This window comes from Eschrichtius robustus, chromosome 6, assembly GCF_028021215.1.
Source record: "Eschrichtius robustus isolate mEscRob2 chromosome 6, mEscRob2.pri, whole genome shotgun sequence".
NCBI classification, from domain to species: Eukaryota; Metazoa; Chordata; class Mammalia; order Artiodactyla; family Eschrichtiidae; genus Eschrichtius; species Eschrichtius robustus.
In genome coordinates this window covers 118,250,046-118,268,728 of record NC_090829.1, presented here as the reverse complement: position 1 = coordinate 118,268,728, position 18,683 = coordinate 118,250,046, and the positions used below count along the sequence as shown (strand labels likewise).

Genomic DNA, 18,683 nt, shown 5'->3' with positions numbered 1-18,683 from the left:
CAATCCTGGGTATATGTTGTGCTACAGAATAGCTGAATTTACTAAGTTGCCTGAAACAGATTTAAAACGGTGCTACATACAAATAATAAGCTATCATATGAGGTTTAAACTATATAAGACGGCAACAGATTGCACAGTTGAATCACTAGGGTGATGTAAAATAATTGTTCTAAAATGCACTATCACCATGAAGCAAAATCTTCCTACCATGTGCCCAGCACTGTGCTATGGGCTGGATTATTAAGCATTAATTTGAAAAATTGCTTTCTCTTTTAAGATTGTGAAGGTAACCCCAAACTCTCATTCATATTTTTAAAGGTTAAATGACATTTTACACGCACAACACAGCCATTACATAACAGGCATAGAATACTTTTTACGACTTGGATAGTTCTTTTTTATTTTTTATTTTTTTAAGTGCACTAGCAACTCTATTTTCAAATGCTATCGAATTCTTAAGGGTCTGAAAACCTACACGTAAGAATGGAGTGTCTCATCCACTCACTTGTTTTGTGTAATAAGTGTTTGAACACAGGCATGCCATTTCGGAGTTCACAGTGAGGCTAAGCTGTACTTTAGCGTTTTCGTAGCAAGCAAAAACAATTTCAGCAACGGTCCTCATTTCCCCTGGTAATTTTTTTTTTTTTTTTTTTTTTCTTTTCATGGCGAGTTACTAAATGCTAGATGCTAGAGTCAAAAAGAAACCTGACATCTGCGGAGGTGTTGAGGGGGTGTTAATAGTTCTAGTTAGATGTTTGGGGAGCGTTGAGGACAAGATTTTAAAACAGCAAATACAGGGAGAAGGGGGAAATGATGGTTTCGGATGACTCTCTCCTCCCTCCACTTTCTCTCTTCACCAATCCGTATGCCCCCCAGTTTAGAGGCGGGTTCAGCGAGATCAGGCTGCAGGAAACCGGGAGGCTCCTCGGCGCTGCCGCCCCGGCCTCGTGATGTATTTGTTATTTCTTACTCGGAGCCTGAACCGCGGAGAGCTGCCCGAGAAGTGGCAGCCCGGTGCCTTCTGCCTCGTCTTGTAGGGTCAGATTCTTCCTGGGGATGGTGTAGATTCGAGAATTGACTCCGCTGGAGACTTCGCAGTGACAAAGCAGCTGAAGATAAACCCTGCTCCCGGGTCCTCCGCCGTCCGAGGAGCTGAATGGGGCGCTCCTCAGGTCTCCTTCCCAGTTTTCCTCTCGGACTCACTCCGCATTTATCCCTGGCTGCCTCCTACGTGCTGGGCGTGGGGTCAAAGTGACCCGCAGTTAGTGCCCGTGCCCCCCAAGATCAAAGCAAGACACACAGATTACAAGGTGGTGGAAGTTGGGGGTGGGCGAGAGGGAGCCAAGGAGACGCGTGTCGTGGGGCGAAATGGGAGGAGGGGGACGCCTAGGGCGCCGGCACCCAGGAAGGGACCCGGGGAGTCCCGGCCCCCAGGCTGTGCCCCCAGCACGAGCCTTTGGCCTGTGTCTCGAGATCGGTACCCCCGGGGCCCCGGGAGGAGCTGTCCGGGCGCCTTCGGCCGTGGCGGCGGCTGGACAGAGCCGGGAGCCGCGGGGGACGGCGCGGGCGCGTGGAGCACCCACCTCTCCCAGCCGCCGCGGTCCTCCCGCCGCCTCGGGGCCCCGCAGTCCCCGCCCGGCCGGCCGGAGGGCGGGCGAGAAGGAAAAACCAGCCAACCGAGGGGGCCCCTCAGCTCCCGCGAGCCTCCGGGACCCGGGCGCCTTCCTCCCGCCCCGGTGACAATGGGAAAGAAGGGGAAAAAAGGGTTAAGAAACTTGGCTGAAGAGCTGAATGGCGTGGAGCGGCGAGGGGAGGGACTGGGCCGCGGCGGACTCAGCGGCGGAGGGAGGAGCGCGGCTGCGGGCGGGCGGCGAGCGAGGCGCTCAAAGTCAGCCTCGCAGACATTGCAGCAGAGCCCCGAACTCGGGAGGCGGCGGCGGCGGCGGCGGCGGCGGAGGAGGAGGCGGCGGCCGAGGCGGAGGGACGACCCGGCCCCACGCCCGCCCGCGCGCCCGCACGCCCGCCCGTGGCCTCGCGTCCGCCGCTGCGCTCGGCAGTGCTGCCGGTCGGAGGCAAGAGCTCGCTGGGGCGCCGAGGGAGGACGGGGCGGCGGGGCGCCTTCGCGGAGTGAGCCTGCCGGAGCCCCGGGCTCGGAGCCGCGGCGGCCTCGGGTGAGTGGCGGCCGCGGCTGGGGGGCTTGGAGGAGCGGCCGCCCGCGCCGCCGGAAACAGCCGGGATCGCGGCCCGCGGCGGCGTTGGCGTTGGCCGGTAGGGCCTCGGGGGCGTCGGGGCGGCGGGGCCGGCGCTGCGGGTGGCGGGAGCGGACGCAGGCGGCGGGGTGGGCTTGGCGGCGGGGCGAGATGGTTGGGGGGGGGGGATAGTTTCCGGGGAAATTCCGCCTCTCCTGCTGGGTCCGAATCTCCCCGGGAACTCGGGGGGCCCGGGCAGCGGGGCCGCCAAGTTGTGGAGTTGGCTCCGGGCTCACTGGCGCGTCCGTGCCAGTCGTGGGCCGGGGGGCGGCCTCCGGGTGGCCCCTGAGCCGGGCCGGGGCGCGTGGGGGGGCGGCGCGGGCCGGGGTCGCGCCCCGCTCGGCTGCCCCCTCGGCCCCGAGCCCCGGGCGCTTCTCGCCGCGCCGCTCCTGCTGCCCCGGGCGCTTCTCGCCGCGCCGCTCCTGCTGCCCCGGGCGTCCTGGGCGGCGCCGGGCGCAGCTCCCCGCCTCTCACCCGGGTGCCTCCCTGCTCTGTGCTCGCGGATCCCGGGCCGGGGAAAGTGGGTAGGAAAAGAGACCGCGCTTCCGACCCCCGGAGGACCCCCGGGTCCAGCCCAGCCCAGCCCGTCGGTACTTGTCCTTCCCCTCCCGAGGGAGAGGCCCCTTCGACCCGAGGCCTCAACCATCACTTTACCCCTGAGCCAGAAACCGGGCTCACATCTAGGGTGAGCTCCGTGCAGGTCCTGGGAGGCTTCGGGAGGCTTGTTTTTCACTCTTATATCTGTGTCCTCTTCTACTACTAGTGCATGTTGTTGTTTTATGAAGGGTTTCCCTAGAAATATTCTACAAACCGTCATATCCTTTCCAAAGTAGTTTCCAAATTTTAATCAAGAGTTGGTGTTCAGTCTGAAGGAACAAAGGAATCAACTGTGTCTTAGAGGCGAACAAGCTGGGAGTCTGTGACACATGTTGATCTCTGAAGCATTACAGGAGTTTCTACCTTCTATCTCGTTAGGGATTGCAGTTGGGTTTTGAAGATAGTAGAAGAACAGAATGATAACTAGTTTTGCGTTTTAAATTTTTTTAATAGAGCATTTTTATTTTGAAAAAGAATTAAGATCTTCTTAGCCACAAGGATTTTTCACTCAGTTGGTGGAACTGAGTTGGAGTTTGTCTCTGGTAATGTAAATGATTAAATGTGAGATTGTGCGGGAAAAACTGTTTCTAGAGGAAGAGAGACCATCCATAGGTGTCCAAAGTAAAAATGGTTGTCCGTTTATAGATGATGATTGCTGTTTACATTTGGGGGGTGGGGTAGGGGGAGAGTGGTATTTGTGAAGCAAAGAGCTTTGGTAATTCATTCTTCAAAGTTATGAATTGCATTGAACCTGCTTGTTAGTGAATCATGGTTTTAGCAAGTGGGTGGCATCTTCCTGATGTGATTATCCAATGTTTAATCACTAGTTCGGCACCTTTGTTGAAGAGACACTGAAGTAAGTGGACTTTTCAAACAAATGCTGCTTCATCTGCCTGGCACCTAAGTGTGGGTTGCTGCCTGGAGTATTTTGAAGTGTTTTTCAACTTCTAAGTAAGTTGCTCTGGTTTTGCCCAGCAGTTTGGTAATGTGGTTTGAGTTTAGCTGGTTCAGAGAGTAGTGGCTTCATCACCAGTGCTAACTTTTTTCTGCCTGGAATTAGTTCCTAGAGACAAAGAAGATTCAGTCAATGGAGCAGCCCCTATCCTGCAGGCTGTAGGATTGTTACTTTAGCCTGTTTCATACACTCTGGTGGGGAAAGACCTCTTTGCATACTTAGCCCTGAAAGTGCCCTAGGAGCATGAGGAAAATACGTATTAAAAACAAACAAAAAAGAGGACTACTCATTGTTGGTTTTACTCCAGTGCGCTCTCTACAGTGCCTTTGAGGTAGTTGAAAACCAGTTTTAATGTCTGGACCCACTTCCTGAATGTGTCTCTAAACTTTTACTAATTTAACACCCTAAAATCTTGTAAGGTTGCAGTAAAAAGGTGTCTGTAAAAGAGGCTAAAGGCTCCTCTGACTCTTGCAGTTTTTTAAGAGCAAAACATCGTGATAAAAAAATAACCTATACCACCACCTAGAGTCTTGTTTGTTAGTTTATTGCTCCTGAAGTTTGCTTAAATTGATATGTCTCTTGTGGTTCCGATATAGCCAAAGAATTATTGAGAAATGCTAGCTTTCAAAACGCATCCTAAGAGAACAGTTATTTGTGTAATAAATAGCAAGTGCCAATTTAAATTATCCATGCTACCTTTACAATTGAAAATTATGACATATTAAGTTGAGTGGGCTATTCACCAAAAGATATTAATTCAAAAGTGTCTAAAACAAGAAATTTTCTGCTCGTGCTCCAGGTAGCTCTCATTGCTTAAAGATTCTCTGCATGGTTACCAGAGATTCAAGAAATCCTACAAATTAAATACCATTAGGACTTTTTGAGGTCCAGGTAAAACAAAAGCAATGATCAAATAAAAATATAAGGGAACATTACAAGTCCAGAAATGCTGGCAACTTTAAAGGTGAGAGAGAATGTAGGCTATAGTAGAGTTGTGGTTCAGAGATGTGAAAAGTAAAATCAACATGAAATAAAGTGGTAATCTGTCTTGCTAGTAGTTTATACACAGTAAAGCAATCTGTTAAATGGGAGACCTTAGGAAGGCAGCTCTGTTGCCATGTGGTTTAGCACATTGTGCAGGTAGGAAGTAACATTCCTTCTTTAAGCGGTGTAACTGGAGACAAAGATGCCTCCAAGATCTTTAATTAAATACCAGTTGAACAGAGAGAACTGGAGCACTGTATTAATTCTGTCAAACATCACTATTTTAGAACATTGAGGACAACTAAAAACGAATTAACTCATATCTGAAAGCAGAGTTTTATGGAAGGTGACAGGTGAGGCAAAATATGTCAGTCTAATGGCACAAATAGGGAGATAAGGAGATATGTCATTCTTGGCTTCCTAGAAAGATGAGAAGGAAGAAGGGTATTATTCATTGTACAGATTCCATTGGAAACCAGTACTAGAAGACAGTGGCATAGAAGTAATTTTACATCAGAGTGGCTTAGGATATATGATGTTAAAGGGATTCGGTTTTTAGTTTTAAAATTTTACGATTGTAAGAAACTTAAAAGGTCATTTTGAAGTGTTGTTCTGAAAAAGCAATGATAGCTTTGTGTATCAGGTTACAAAAATAATTCTGCCCCAAATAAGTTCAAAACAGCTAATTTTTATCAGGAGAAAATTGTTCACTTTAAATTGTGATAGGTTTAGTTTTGCTTTTCAAACTTTAGATTGCCGGATACAGTCAGGTTTTAAAGTGTAGGTGAACAGAGAAGAGGCATTCCAGTTTGTCTGTCTATACCCCACCTCTCTCTCTCCTTATTGCTCTCTTGCTCTCTTGTCCCCTTTTCTAAAATAAGTAGCTTCTACATCTGTGGATGTTTTCTTCCATGAAAACTGCCTTCATTTGTAGCTTCCCTTCTTGGCTGTGCTGGGATGAAGGTTCTTTACTCTTGAGCTTTTTCCATATGCCCCTTCACGTGGCTACACACAGTGAGGGTGGGTTTTGTTTTGGTTGGTTTCATAGTGATTTACTGTTAACATGGATGAAGACTAGGGAAAAAAGCATTTACTGTTCTAACAAAACCCTTTGTACCCGTCTTCCAACTAGAGAAATATTTTTATGAAAAGCAACTTTTGATTACTATTGAAAAGTCAGAGAAACACTCAGAACAGAATATGGGGTGGGGAGGGGTGGAGGGCTTTCAGGATAATGAGTATGAATCTGAGAATTAAATTGTTCAAGATGCATTTCCTTAAGTTGCAGTTTTTTGAGGGGACTGTCTTGGGGGAAAATGAGCAAACTCATTCTGTAATGTTTAGATTAACACAACAATGAGGGAAATATGACACCAGGATGGTCACTAAGACTTGAGAAGGTAAAAATCAAGCTTGTCAGATGGTGAAGCAGGCCAATGGAATGGAACTGAGGGTTATATCCAGAGGTTGGAATGAATAAAAAGTAAATGGAGGAGAGAGATCTTGTTTCCATATCCTGGTTGCATCTGGTGCTGAAGCAGGGACATGTTTGCTGATGGTAATGGAGTTCCTTTTATGAGGTCATCAATATTATAAAAATAGTGGTGGTCTGAGGGGGAGAAATGACAGGTTCCCCACTTGTGCATGTGTACACTGTTTTTGAGTGTCTCTTAAATATATCTAAACTGGAAGGTCAAAATTGGGTACCAGCATAGAACCAGGAGTTAGGGAGTAATAGTTTATTTGGAAGGAAATGAACTAAAAATAGACCACCTTTTCTTTATTCTTTTGAGATGTGGTGTTTTCCAAGGGTCTTATTGAACATGGAAAACAGAGTGCTGAGGTTTGGGTGGTGAACTGGAGAACTCTTTCATAAGATTTCTGATAAAGGTAACTTCATGTAAATAACCCCAGAAAGAATGCTTTCTTTAAGCACATTATCTTGTGATTCAAGGGTAGGGGGAAAATTGGGACCAAAGAGACGTCTGAAATCTTAGCAAGGTTTTTTTGCAAACTGTAATACAGTTGCCCATCTGTTGTTTTTTGGTCCTTGAAACTTAATGTTCAAACTGAATATTTAGGATTCTAAAAATTAGAGTTTATTTAGAATAGAAATTTCCTTTTGTTTTGCTACAGGTATGAAGAGTAATTTTAATTTTTCATAATAAGTATAGGTATTGAGATAAGTAGGATGATATACTAATTGTTGTCACTGTTATATTACATACTCTGCATTATGAACCTTAAAATTCAAATTGATCCCTACACTATCTTGCAAATACTACAAATAAAACATAGCATTTCAGGATATCATTACACCTGAAACATAATTTTTCTTAAATTCATAAAACATTGAGAACAAGGATGAGGAAAAAGTAAAGATGATACATTTTACCATTGTTATTAGGATTTTGTTAAAATTAGCACCTTGAACCAAGCTAGAGATAACATTTAGCCTAGAACTCTAGGAGTAATATAATGAGAAGCGGATTTGAAGCATTTAGAAGACTGGCAAGTCAGAAATGTAGAAAAGAATTACTCTTTGAAGTTATGGAAAAAAAGGACTCCACTGTATTTACTTAGTAGTACTGAGATTTTTTTTAAAGCTAAACCAGATTTTAAGATAGTTATTGAAGATACTGTATGGATAATTACCTGTTAAAGAAATTATAATTTATATGTTTTTTGATTGAAACAAATTCAAGAAGAACTCCAGAATATGTTGAAACTTTGTCTAGGAAGGTGCTTGTGACATCCATCCATCCTCCCCACCTCCCTCCCTCCCTCCCCACCTCCCTCCCTCCCTCCCTCCCTCCTCACCTCCCTCCCTCCCTCCTCACCTCCCTCCCTCCCTCCCTTTCATTCTTCTTTCCTTCCTCTTTCAATAAACAGTGCTGGGGTTAAAAAAAAGGCATTTTGTTAAAACTTGGGAATGGACTTGCTTCTCTGACAGGGTTAATAGTTGTGTTTGAAATTCAAAGCTAGCGTGGTTCACTGTCCCCAAGTTTTTAACTTGGTACACCTCAGGGAGTAAAAACTCTAAAAAGCTCTAAACCCATCTTGCCTCTTTAACTTTGCGTCACTCAGCAAAAATATCTTTAAGGATGGAAGGAAGAGACGCTTATTTGCCTTCAATTCCAGGTCACTGTGTGACTAAGCCAAGAGTTTCAAGAAATATTAAACTAGAAGCTCGCTGGGAATTTGAGTCATCAGCTTAAGATACCACTGGGACCAGGACAGCTCTGATTGACCTGATGTTGGTGTTTATTCAGAGCTTTGGTGGAAAGGAGTCTCTCACCCTTGGACTTTTCATTAAGAAAGTCATTTTTCAGTCTCCTGTTGAATGATAGGGCTACTCCTTGTTTTCAGATCTGTAATTTGCTGATGGATTGAGGATAGCTCAGGAACTAAGGAGTTTGGAACTTGTGGGGTTTTTTTTTGCAGTCTGCTTTGATTATTTTACTTTTACCTTCTTTACCAGCTATGTGAGGGTACTAGGTAAAAGTAAGGTGATTAGCTTTAGGTAAGAGAAAAGCTAAGCCACGTAGCGGCTAAGCTAGCTTCTTGGAGTTGTGTGCTTTCAATTGTTGAATTTGCCTGTACTGTACATAACATGTGAACATGTTAAATATGTTACTGCGTTAAAAAAAGATGATAATTTAGCATTGCAATAGTAAGAAAGGAAATTATGTTTATAAGCAATCTTGGAATTAGAATATTACTATAAGTTTGGAGATTTAATGACATAATGTGGTTAAGAGAGCCTGACATATAGCAGAACACAATCAAAGTTTGAGGATTAGAAGTTTAAAAGAGACTTCTGTCTTGAGGAATTTACCTAGAAATAGAGAGATACGAAACGTTTAAGGGATTATAACTGGTTTTTAAAAAGCATACTTTTTAAGAATTTTTTTTTGATTCCCGAAATTATGAATTTATAGTAATCTGCAGTAGAGTGGTAGATTTATACCCTGGAAAAGAAGCAAATTAAGGGAAGGAAGGAGGACAGAAGAAGGTGGAGAACAGCAAGAAAAAGTATTTGAAAACATGTGAAACACTCACAAATGGGATATAAGAAATACGCTCAAAATGAAACTAATCACAGTTGCAGTTTTTCCCCTAAAGGGAATATTTACACAATGGGTCATATAGGCTCAGGTATGACTTTTGAAAAGCATATTTTAAAAAAGTGTTTCTGTTTTGTTATTCCACACATATTTTTCTAGCTTAGGTTCTGCTGCTAAATCGATGTATGATACTGATGAAAGGAAAGGCCTTTTATATCTCTGGGCAAACATGTGTAGAATCTGTAGAACAGGGAGGTTAGATTTCATTTCTAAATTCTGAAATTCTGACTGTATATCAATATATGCTGTTGACAGTAAGCAGTAAAGATTTCAAGGTTACGGTTTTGAAAGGAGTAGAGATGATGGGTCAAAACTTGAAATATAAAAAGGTTATTTAGTTACCTGTCTTTTGCCTTTTCCTTTTTTACTGCGGGGAGGAGTAGGGAAAGGAAGAGGATTTGGGGATACCTGCTTTGTGCCAGGCATGGTGCTGGCTGCTTTACAGTTCCCCTGTGACGTATAGGTATCATTTTCTCTACTTTACAGGTACAGAGACCTAGTCTGAGAGATGCCTGAGTAATTTGCCTGAGGTCACACAGCTAATTTCATTGATAAAATTTGCTTTTCCATGAGAATATGCCATCTTTTAAAGAGAAAACCAGTCTTTCTCTGATTTTTAGAAAATCGTTTTTAAAAAAATCCCTGCTCCCAGCCTGAGAGCGTCAGGACTCAAGCAGCATTCACCCAGCCTGGCTTCTCAAAGATCAGTCCCACTGGGAAGGCACCCTGTTTCCAAGAAATGTTTCTGCCGCAGTTGCTGTGAGTTCTCAGAGAGCTGATGTCCTGCTCCTGCACTTGCATAAGGAAGATGTAGTCACCAAGGGCAGCTGTGCGGGCTCTTAGCTCCTGTGAAGTGGACCTCAGAATTGCTACAGTGTTCTTTGAGGCAGAGAAAGCAACTATGTTTCTTGATATAATTCATTAAAAGAGCTTGTCATGGTCTTAATCCAAGTGTTCCCCAGGCTAATTATGTTTGTGCACTTCAAGGAGCAGTTGTAGCAAATGCAGAGCCATAGCTTTTCCTGGTTGAAAAGTTAAATCTCTTGACTGTTATGGTTCTTAACATGATTTTTATTTTTATTGTCGTATGTTCACCCCCAGTAATTTTATTTTAAAGACTGTGCTATGCTAATGAACTAGTCTCTGTAATAGGAAGAGGAAATTGACAATGCATTTGTGAATTTATCAGAAGGATGCAGAAATCAAGAGATGAGTAGTATTTGGCTTCATTTTGGGAGTAGACCATGGTCAGGAAAGAAGTTTTTGAGTTAGGGAGGTTTGAAGCACATCATGTATTTTGAAGTACACGTCAGGCATGTTCTTTTATTGTTGGAGCCGTGAGAAATGGAGTTATAAACCTCTCCACCTCTTTTTACTTTCCTCATTTAAAATTTATGGAACTTTGAACCAAAAAACTCAAGCTGAGTGGTTCCCTCTACATTAAAAGGTAGTCAAATTGAAACCATATTGGAGACACAAGGATGAGTAATAATGCTCATATACATAATATTTTTTAGTGTGCTTTGGATTTTGAAATGCCAAGTAAATGTTGGATAAACAAAAGCTTATATAAAAAGCTTGTATAAAAGCTGCAAAGGAACATTTTACTATGATCTTTTATTAAGAAACTATATTGTATCTGGCCAAATAAGAGAGAAACTGTGTAAGTGAACAATCTGGGTAAAAAAATTTTTCTGGAGTTCAGATATGTATTTATATTATTTCCCTAACACATCCATGCCTTTTTAAAAAGTTAATTGAAATAGACTGAATCTGCATGAGGCCAGGGATTGAAGATGGAAGGTTTTTATTCACCACCTGGTTCTTTCCCAATATCTGGATGTTTGGTATTATTGAGGCAGAACTCAAAGCAGTGCACTGTTCACTTTGTTAGTAAAATGCTACTCTTACCTGTCTTGGTGATCCTTGACTGACCTGAATCAACGTTATGTTTTCTTCTGGTTTTTTTTGTTTTTTTTCCTTTTGCTTGGGCTTTCACAAACTGAAGTACTTTCATAGCATCCTTAGATATCAGGTTGGAAGGAAATTTGATAGAAGCTATGGAATTTCTGGGTTTAAGTGCACTTGTTCTAGAGGTACCTTGTCCTACTTCCTCATTTTCAAGCAAGTCGGTGTATAGAGGCATGTTGCTTAACAGAAAAGCACATAGGACAGGTAGGTGGTGTGGACTGTAAATCAAATCAAATAGAGATAAGTGCTACTATTTCACTTACACACCTTTTTCTTTTCTCTTGATCCTCCTCTATTTTTGTTTCCTTTTTCCCCTGTTTTCCCTTTTGTTCTCTTAATTTCTCACTTGTTCTCTTCTTTTTAATGGCTAGGTATCCATGTGACACAGTAGGGTAAATGATTACTTATCTTCCAACATTTTTGACATTGTTGTTAATTTAAAATTTCCAAAATATTTTTTTGTCTGCATCTTGCAGAGGAGGACACTGGGCACCTAAGAATTTAAAACCAACAGCTGGCAACTGGCTGAACCCAGGGTGAGAAATCAAGTCTTGATGTATTTCACACTCTTTTGTTTGTTTGTTTTTACTAAAGCAATCTCAGAAAGAGGGGCTTTCTGTACCAGGTGTTAAGAAATAGTGAATAACCTTTGGTGATGGATCCAGCAGTATACTAAGTCTAAGCTAAGCCCAAGGGAGGACCTCTGATAATCAGGACTGGGTCTGAAGGAGTGGAGTGAGCAGGGCCAGCCATATCATCCTTGTTTTTTGTAGCCTGTTTCCTTCTCATGCTATTAAAATATGGTCTTCAGGACAGTCTTGTGATTCATTTGATATTCTAGAACTTGGGATGTATTTTCTAGGGTGAGAATTTAAGAAGAGAAGCTTTACAGTACAGGTGCACATCTGTTCGTGCATTAGCTTTGTTTCTACCTGTTATAGACATTTTTGAGTTCTATTTAAAATTCAGTAGGGGAACTTTTATGTGTCGATTAACAGAGTCAGGTTAACTTTAGTGGACTAGTGTGGTCAGAACAATCACAGGCGAGCTGTGCTTACTACCGAAGAGTAATATTCTAAAACCATTAGTGGAGGTGGTTGGGTCTGTTGGTTCAATTGGGAACAGAATACAGAGGTTATGGGCCCCACTCCGTATTCTCCTTTGAAAAGGTAGCATATCAGATGCAAGGGCACTGTGTAGACCAGGGGTGATCAGTGCCCTGAACCAAGTGCACCGAGGTCCACCCCTCTAGAAAGAGAGCAAGAGAGAAGAAACCTAATGGTAGCCGTTGATGTGGGCCACAGACTGACCACATTCCTCACCTTGGTGAAGCAAATTGGAAAGGAATATTCTCAGTCACGGGACAGTGGACGAGAGAGTGTAGGTGCTCAGTACAGTCTCCAAGCCTCTAACAAGATCAGATTTGTCTCTCACAATTCCTTGTACCCCTGATTGTGATAGTCTCACACTTGTTTAATGTCTGTCCTCCTCAATAGAGGGTAAGTTCCATGAATAGGAGCTTATTCATCAGTGTATTGTTGGTGCTGTAGGTGCCTGGCATACAGAAGGTTGTTAAAACATTTGTTGAATTGAACTGTACCAATCCCAACTATTGGTGAAATCTGGCTTTTTTGGGGGTTAGGAATGGGGCCTCTATGTATTTATACATTAAAAACTGCTAAATATCATGACTAACTTATGCATAATAGCTGCTGTTCTACAGTTTTTCTTTGGTCTATTTAAATTAGAACTTCTATAAGAAATAATATTTCTTCCTTGAAATTTATCATCTTCTTTCCAGGCATATTTATTATGAAGGAAAAAGTGAAACTGTTGGTGACATTATAATTACTTGGCATTTGGCATTGTTCTGTAATACTAAGTTTCTTCAAAAATACACAATTTATAACATATTAGAATGCATGTTCAGCGAAATTGGGGGGGGGCAACATTTAATTTTTTTTAAAGAAATGAAACAATATTTCTAGAGCCTTATGGGCAATTTCCTTAGCCTCACTTGCAGTAGTCATAAGGATCCACCAGCTCAGCACATTTAATTGCATTGAATTTGACTGCTTGGGACACTGGAGGCATCTCAGAATCTCATGTTTAGCATTAATTTTGACATTCAGTAATCTTAAAAGTTAGAAGGTATCAGGAAGGACTTGATGATTCAAAACCTAGTAAATTATAGACCTTAAGTAGTATATGAAGCCCTTCTGTTATTTTGTAAAATTAGGATTTGCTCTTCACTAGAGGTGAATTTTCTGACTGTTAGAACATTATCACGTTCAACTTGATTAATAATGCTAAGTTGGAAAAGAAAATTATTTTAAAATGGAGCTCAGAAATTTATAGACCAGCAATTAATTCTCAAATGCTAAAGAAAATGTGTAGATTATCTGGGACATAAATATACAGCACTGAGATTTAACAAATGCTCTTAAAATGACTTTAACCCAGTTTCTTGCTTGTGAAGACAATAGTTTTTACTAAACTTTATGCATGCTTAGAAGTAGATGCTTTTTGTAAACAGAAAAAACACCTCTCAGGGCTCATATATTTTTCTATTCACAAGTAAATAGCAGTGAATCATTTAAATCATAGTAAAAGAAGATATACAGGCTAATGGACTACTGTCCAAAGTAGAATAGTAGAAAAATTAGCACATTTACTATTAATGTGATATTCTACTTTGTGTTTGCATCAGTGCTGAACTGCTCTTTCCTTTCAATTGTTCCTTAGTGTCAGTCAGTATGTTGTAGAGTATGTGGATTCTATGCACTAGTATAACTTTCCCACTGTTAAATTCCTCAGTGTCTGAGACCCAAACTTAATTTCTGTTTTTACGAGCTGACTCTTGTAATTAAGGCATGATATCTCATTTAAACTAACATTAATATCATGGACAACAAGGTCCTACTGTATGGCATAGGGAACTATATTCAATGTCCCGGGATAAACCATAATGGAAAAGAATATAAAAAAGAATGTATATATATATATATGTGTGTGTGTGTGTGTGTGTGTGTGTATATGTAAAAAAAATTAACATTAATATCGTTTGCAGTAAAAAAAGGTGACCGAGACTCTGAATCATTAGTTTGCTGCTAGTTGTTCTTGCTGCCAGTGTTTGTTTTCCCTTTGACTGCTCATCCACCTGCGTATGCTACATATTATAAATTCTTGTGTATAATCCTTCTGATGATGCCAAGAAAGTACCATTCTAATAACATAAGCACATTCACTTTGAGTTTTACTTTTGTACACATTCTACTTTTACCCCTTAAAAAGTAGTAAATTCTGTCATTGAAGTTGTTCATCACTGTTTCTTTTGAAAATTGTTATATGTTCCACTTAATGGCATATTATCTTAACCTGTAAGGTTCCAGGTGGCTAAAGGCAAAAATAACAGTATTGGTTAATACTGAAAATAGATAAAAATGGGTCTCTGGGCAGTCAATAAAAGGATAAAATTAAAATCTGACTTTAAATCTCTCAAAAATCTGAAATTAATATGCATTTCCTCACATGAGTCACAGGTAGAAATCCAAATTTTGTTTGATGTTATTTTAAAAGGAACCGTTTTGAGATATGTCAGAGCACACGGTTCTTTTTTTTTTTTTTTAATTTTATTTCTTTATGGCTGTGTTGGGTCTTTGTTTCTGTGCGAGGGCTTTCTCTAGTTGCGGCATGCGGGGGCCACTCTTCATCGCGGTGTGCGGGCCTCTCACCATCGCGGCCTCTCTTGTTGCGGAGCACAGGCTCCAGATGCGCAGGCTCAGTAGTTGTGGCTCACGGGCCCAGTTGCTCCGCGGCATGTGGGATCCTCCCAGACCAGGGCTCGAACCCGTGTCTCCTGCATTGGCAGGCGGATTCTCAACCACTGCACCACCAGGGAAGCCCCGTTTGATGTTATTAATGTTTGTTTTCATGTGTCATAGTGAGAGTGGTGAAACAGTTTTTTCTAGTTGTATGAAGTAAATGGAAAGAGGAATAGCACTTAAACTAAAATTCCCCTGTGATCATAGCATGTTAGTTTGGACTGTGTTTGATTTTATTTTCCAGTGGAATTTAAACTTTTTTGATTTTATTTTTTGGGATTCTGGTAAATGTTGAACAGCAATCAGTTCACATATAGGTGTAAAAAAGATATTTTTAAAGATAACCAGCTTTTTCCATTTGAGGATAAGTAGCAAGTTGTTGTTGCTTTCTGTAGCTTCAGTCATTTGTTCTATTGAATACTTAAATGAAGCATCAGTGAAGAAAAAAATTTGTACTTGCACCTATTGCCTTGGGAGTGTTGCAGAATTTAGCAGTTCTCAGATGGCCATTATTCCTTTTAAAAAGAAGAAAAGTAGTGAGCGGATAGAAAGTTTTGGTGTGGGGAGGAAAGGAAATATTACCTCAAAACTCTGTTGACGTGCTCATTTGTTTTGCTTTAGGCCTATTTGTGTAGTGAATTTTAGTGGGTGGTGAAAAGTAATAATGTGTTGAAAATACTAGTATCCTTAATACACTCCTGGGTGGTTTGACTATAAATCAGAGACACGATGGAGAATAAAGGATCAGAGCTAGAGATCAGATAGGTTTCAGCGTGGTTCAACTGAAGCTGTGAAATGGGTGAGTCATTTAATGTTTTCTGGCCTCAGTTTGTAAAATAAGGGGGTGAACCAGAATGATCATTTGGTTCTTCTAGACTCTATCAGAATCAGTATCACTTCAAAAGTGAGGTTTTACTGTCACATGCGTGGAGTAACAGGGTGCATAGAACTAAGGGCTGTGAGGATGTCCCTCATGATTTTTTGAGCTTGGCATTTAATATTTTACAGCAAAGTTTTTAGTTTAACATAATTGAACTTGTACTAGATAGGGTTAATAGGCTAGAACAAAAGGTCAAAGCATAAGGCATTAGGCTTAATTAAGGGAGAGCAGGAGTGGCAGGAGTGTGTGACAGTTAAATGGGTTTCCCACAGACTAATGTCGGTTCCCGTGCAACCATGCCTCAACTTAAGAGGGTTATTTTGTGCAAAGGGCAGCAGTGATTAGCAGTTTGACATGCCAGACACTTCTGGCCAATCCCATCTGTTTTAGAGGTTAAAAAAGCACACCTTTATGAGCTGATGGATTGATTTGTGTGCCCGTCTGGTAAAGATTAGAAGTCCAAGGCCAGTGCAGTAAATGTCAGTTACAGAGTATTGTACTTTCTTCGTTGGCTCATTGTTTTAACCGTCAACTGTTTTATAATGGGGGATAACTGCTGTTTATGGAGTCGAGTGCAAGATGGGTGGGGGAACAGGTGAGAGAGGAAGAAAAATATTTCCTAGATGGAATTGTCAATTAACATATTCCATAGCAAGCGTTTCAAATGGAGATACGGTCTCCTCTAGATACACTTCATCTTATGGAGTGTTTTTGGTCTGTTCCTTACAGGTTGAGTCATATTGTTCTTTTCTGAGTGTTATCTGAGCAACCTGTCAGTCCAGGATTTAACTTTACATTGAGAATTGATAAGTTTCTTTATTTAGGTACCTCCTTTTTGGACAAGATAGATCATTTATCTTTGTACCACAGTATATATTTTAAAAGTGTGTAATATTTTGTTCATTGACTTCCTAGGGAGAGGTAAGGAAAAGAAAAGGGAAAATGGAAAGAGGAGCACACACATGCATGCTTGCTACGTGGGTAGGATTTACTATGCTCACCTGAGGCTGATGCATGCTGTTAAAATGAAGTGTGTCAGAACCTAAGCTTGGACTCTTTTCCTCAACTTTGAGAGCTGTAAGAGTGATGCCATTAATATAGTTCATTTTCAGTTCACGGTTGTAGCTCATTTAAAGACACACAAAGGCTAGACTGTGGTTATAGAAATTGGTTTTAACATATTCTAATATCCAAGGAAAGGCTAATTTATGTGTATGAAATAGAACTTTAGATAAATATTGTGATCATAATTAATAAGCTTTAGGAACATAAAGCATTCAGTCTTTTGGATGGACAGAGGGAAGTGTTTGAGAAATAACAAAAGTTATATTTATCAGAAAATTATCGTGAGCCTGAGATTTGAAATCAGATAAAAATGTGACCAAGAACACTGGAAGCAATATTAGAGGATGCTGATTGGCCCCAGTGCTTTTATCCTTGTCAAGATATGTGAACCATGAATTGCTTGTTACATAGTTATACAGATTATCTATATCATGTTAAAGCCTGAATCATTTCTTATAGAAAGGATTAAAATATCTAAAGAAGATATGGTCACTGAAAGTTATATGTGGATCGTAATAGTAACTAGTACTTTTTAAAATACATGTATGCATTTATTTTACTACTAAGGTATTCCAAAGTGAATTGGCTTAACTTATAGAGAGAAATTGAGATTTTATTTTATTTCTCATTTAAAAAGGACAAAGTAAAAAAAAAAAAAAAAAAAAAAAAGGACAAAGTGGCATCAAGGTGTTGGAGTTTGTTTAAGAATATAGTATTTAAATATATTTTCATCCTTGTGTTCTTTGTGGGGTAGCATCAACTGAAATGATTGGGATCTAATTCAGATTTACATGAAAAGAGTCTTGCCCTTCTAGGTAGGGAGAGAAGGTGAAGAAGCATAAATTTTATAATATCATTGCTTCTTTTTCACTAAATCATTTTTAAATTGCAGAAGTTTGGCTTGAGCAGTATAGAAATGCTTTGGTAGTACATTAAATGTGGGAGATTTATCTAATTTAATGGGCAGAAACTTCTTAAATGAATCTCCTGGTGATGTTATCTTAAACCGAAAACAAATATTTGAGGCTGTACATTTGTACTAATATTACAGACATTTTTAGAGGTCTCTAGATCCTAACCTTTTAGTTTCCTTCTCTTTTCTCCAGTAAATTCAAGTGCCAATAACATCTAGTTTGTGTTAGAATTTTACTAAAGGGAAATATTTTGTAGGATTAAGTTGTTTTTGTGTGTTATGATATAATTCTAGGGTTCTGAGGAATACACGTGATCCCTCGTCATTTATGGTAGTCAGTTTCTGTCGGTCAGTTGTATTTCTTTACTTTTACTAATGTGGTATTATTGGCTTTGAGACATAAAAGTCTGCTCCTCTAAGCAAATTAGTTGAGTATTTGCTTAGGTTATGAAAAATGAAAGCAGAAATGCTTAGTATACTTAACATCCTGTGTTTGCCCTAAAAATTGTTACAGCTTTATAACCTGAATTTTAGTTGTTAGAAATTTTTGTGAAACGTTGGAAAAAGTAATAGCCCTATTTCATATTTTGATTTTAAATGCTGTTAAGGCACAGAATTGCCCTTTGCCTCTATTCAGGGAGATTGATTTTAATAAGAAAACCATAATATATGGTGGACTTATCAAATACGTATTCTTACTATATTTTATATGTATATTTATAAATTCAGTGTGTATATGTATGATATATTTCAGATAGAGATGTTAGAGATGGCTGCACCTGTTGATTGCATTAAGCTTTGGGTGTCTCCTGAGGAGGGAGGGAGAAGGACTATCCCACTGCCTAAGTGCATCGTTCCTCCCCCTCCTCGGTAAATTGCGTACATTTTACTTTTTTGTATTCTGTGACCTTGCAGTCAGTGACTTCAGCCCAGAATAGTTTCAGAGTCATGTAAATGAATGCAATTAAGGTATTGCTTATCATCTTACATAGTTCAGATGGAACTTTATTGGATAGAGAGGTTTGTTTGCTTTATGAGGAAGGTCAAAGTAAGGTTAAATTTTATTACATAAAATGATTTGGTAATGTTTTTATTTAGTTGCTGAAAAAGTAGCGTCC

General features: G+C 40.7%; 1 protein-coding gene across 2 annotated transcripts in view; it reads left to right on the top strand.

Moving 5' to 3' along the window:
- The first annotated feature begins 1,271 nt into the window (after positions 1-1,271).
- NRIP1 (nuclear receptor interacting protein 1) overlaps positions 1,272-18,683 on the top strand; it is a 92,206-nt gene continuing 74,794 nt past the window's right edge. The window contains exon 1 of one of the 2 annotated variants that reach the window (XM_068546915.1): positions 1,272-1,310. The gene's annotated coding sequence lies outside the window, so the exon portion shown is untranslated. Of the gene's footprint in view, positions 1,311-2,036; positions 2,172-18,683 lie in introns of those variants that run through there. The other variant, XM_068546914.1, reaches the window with a different exon arrangement.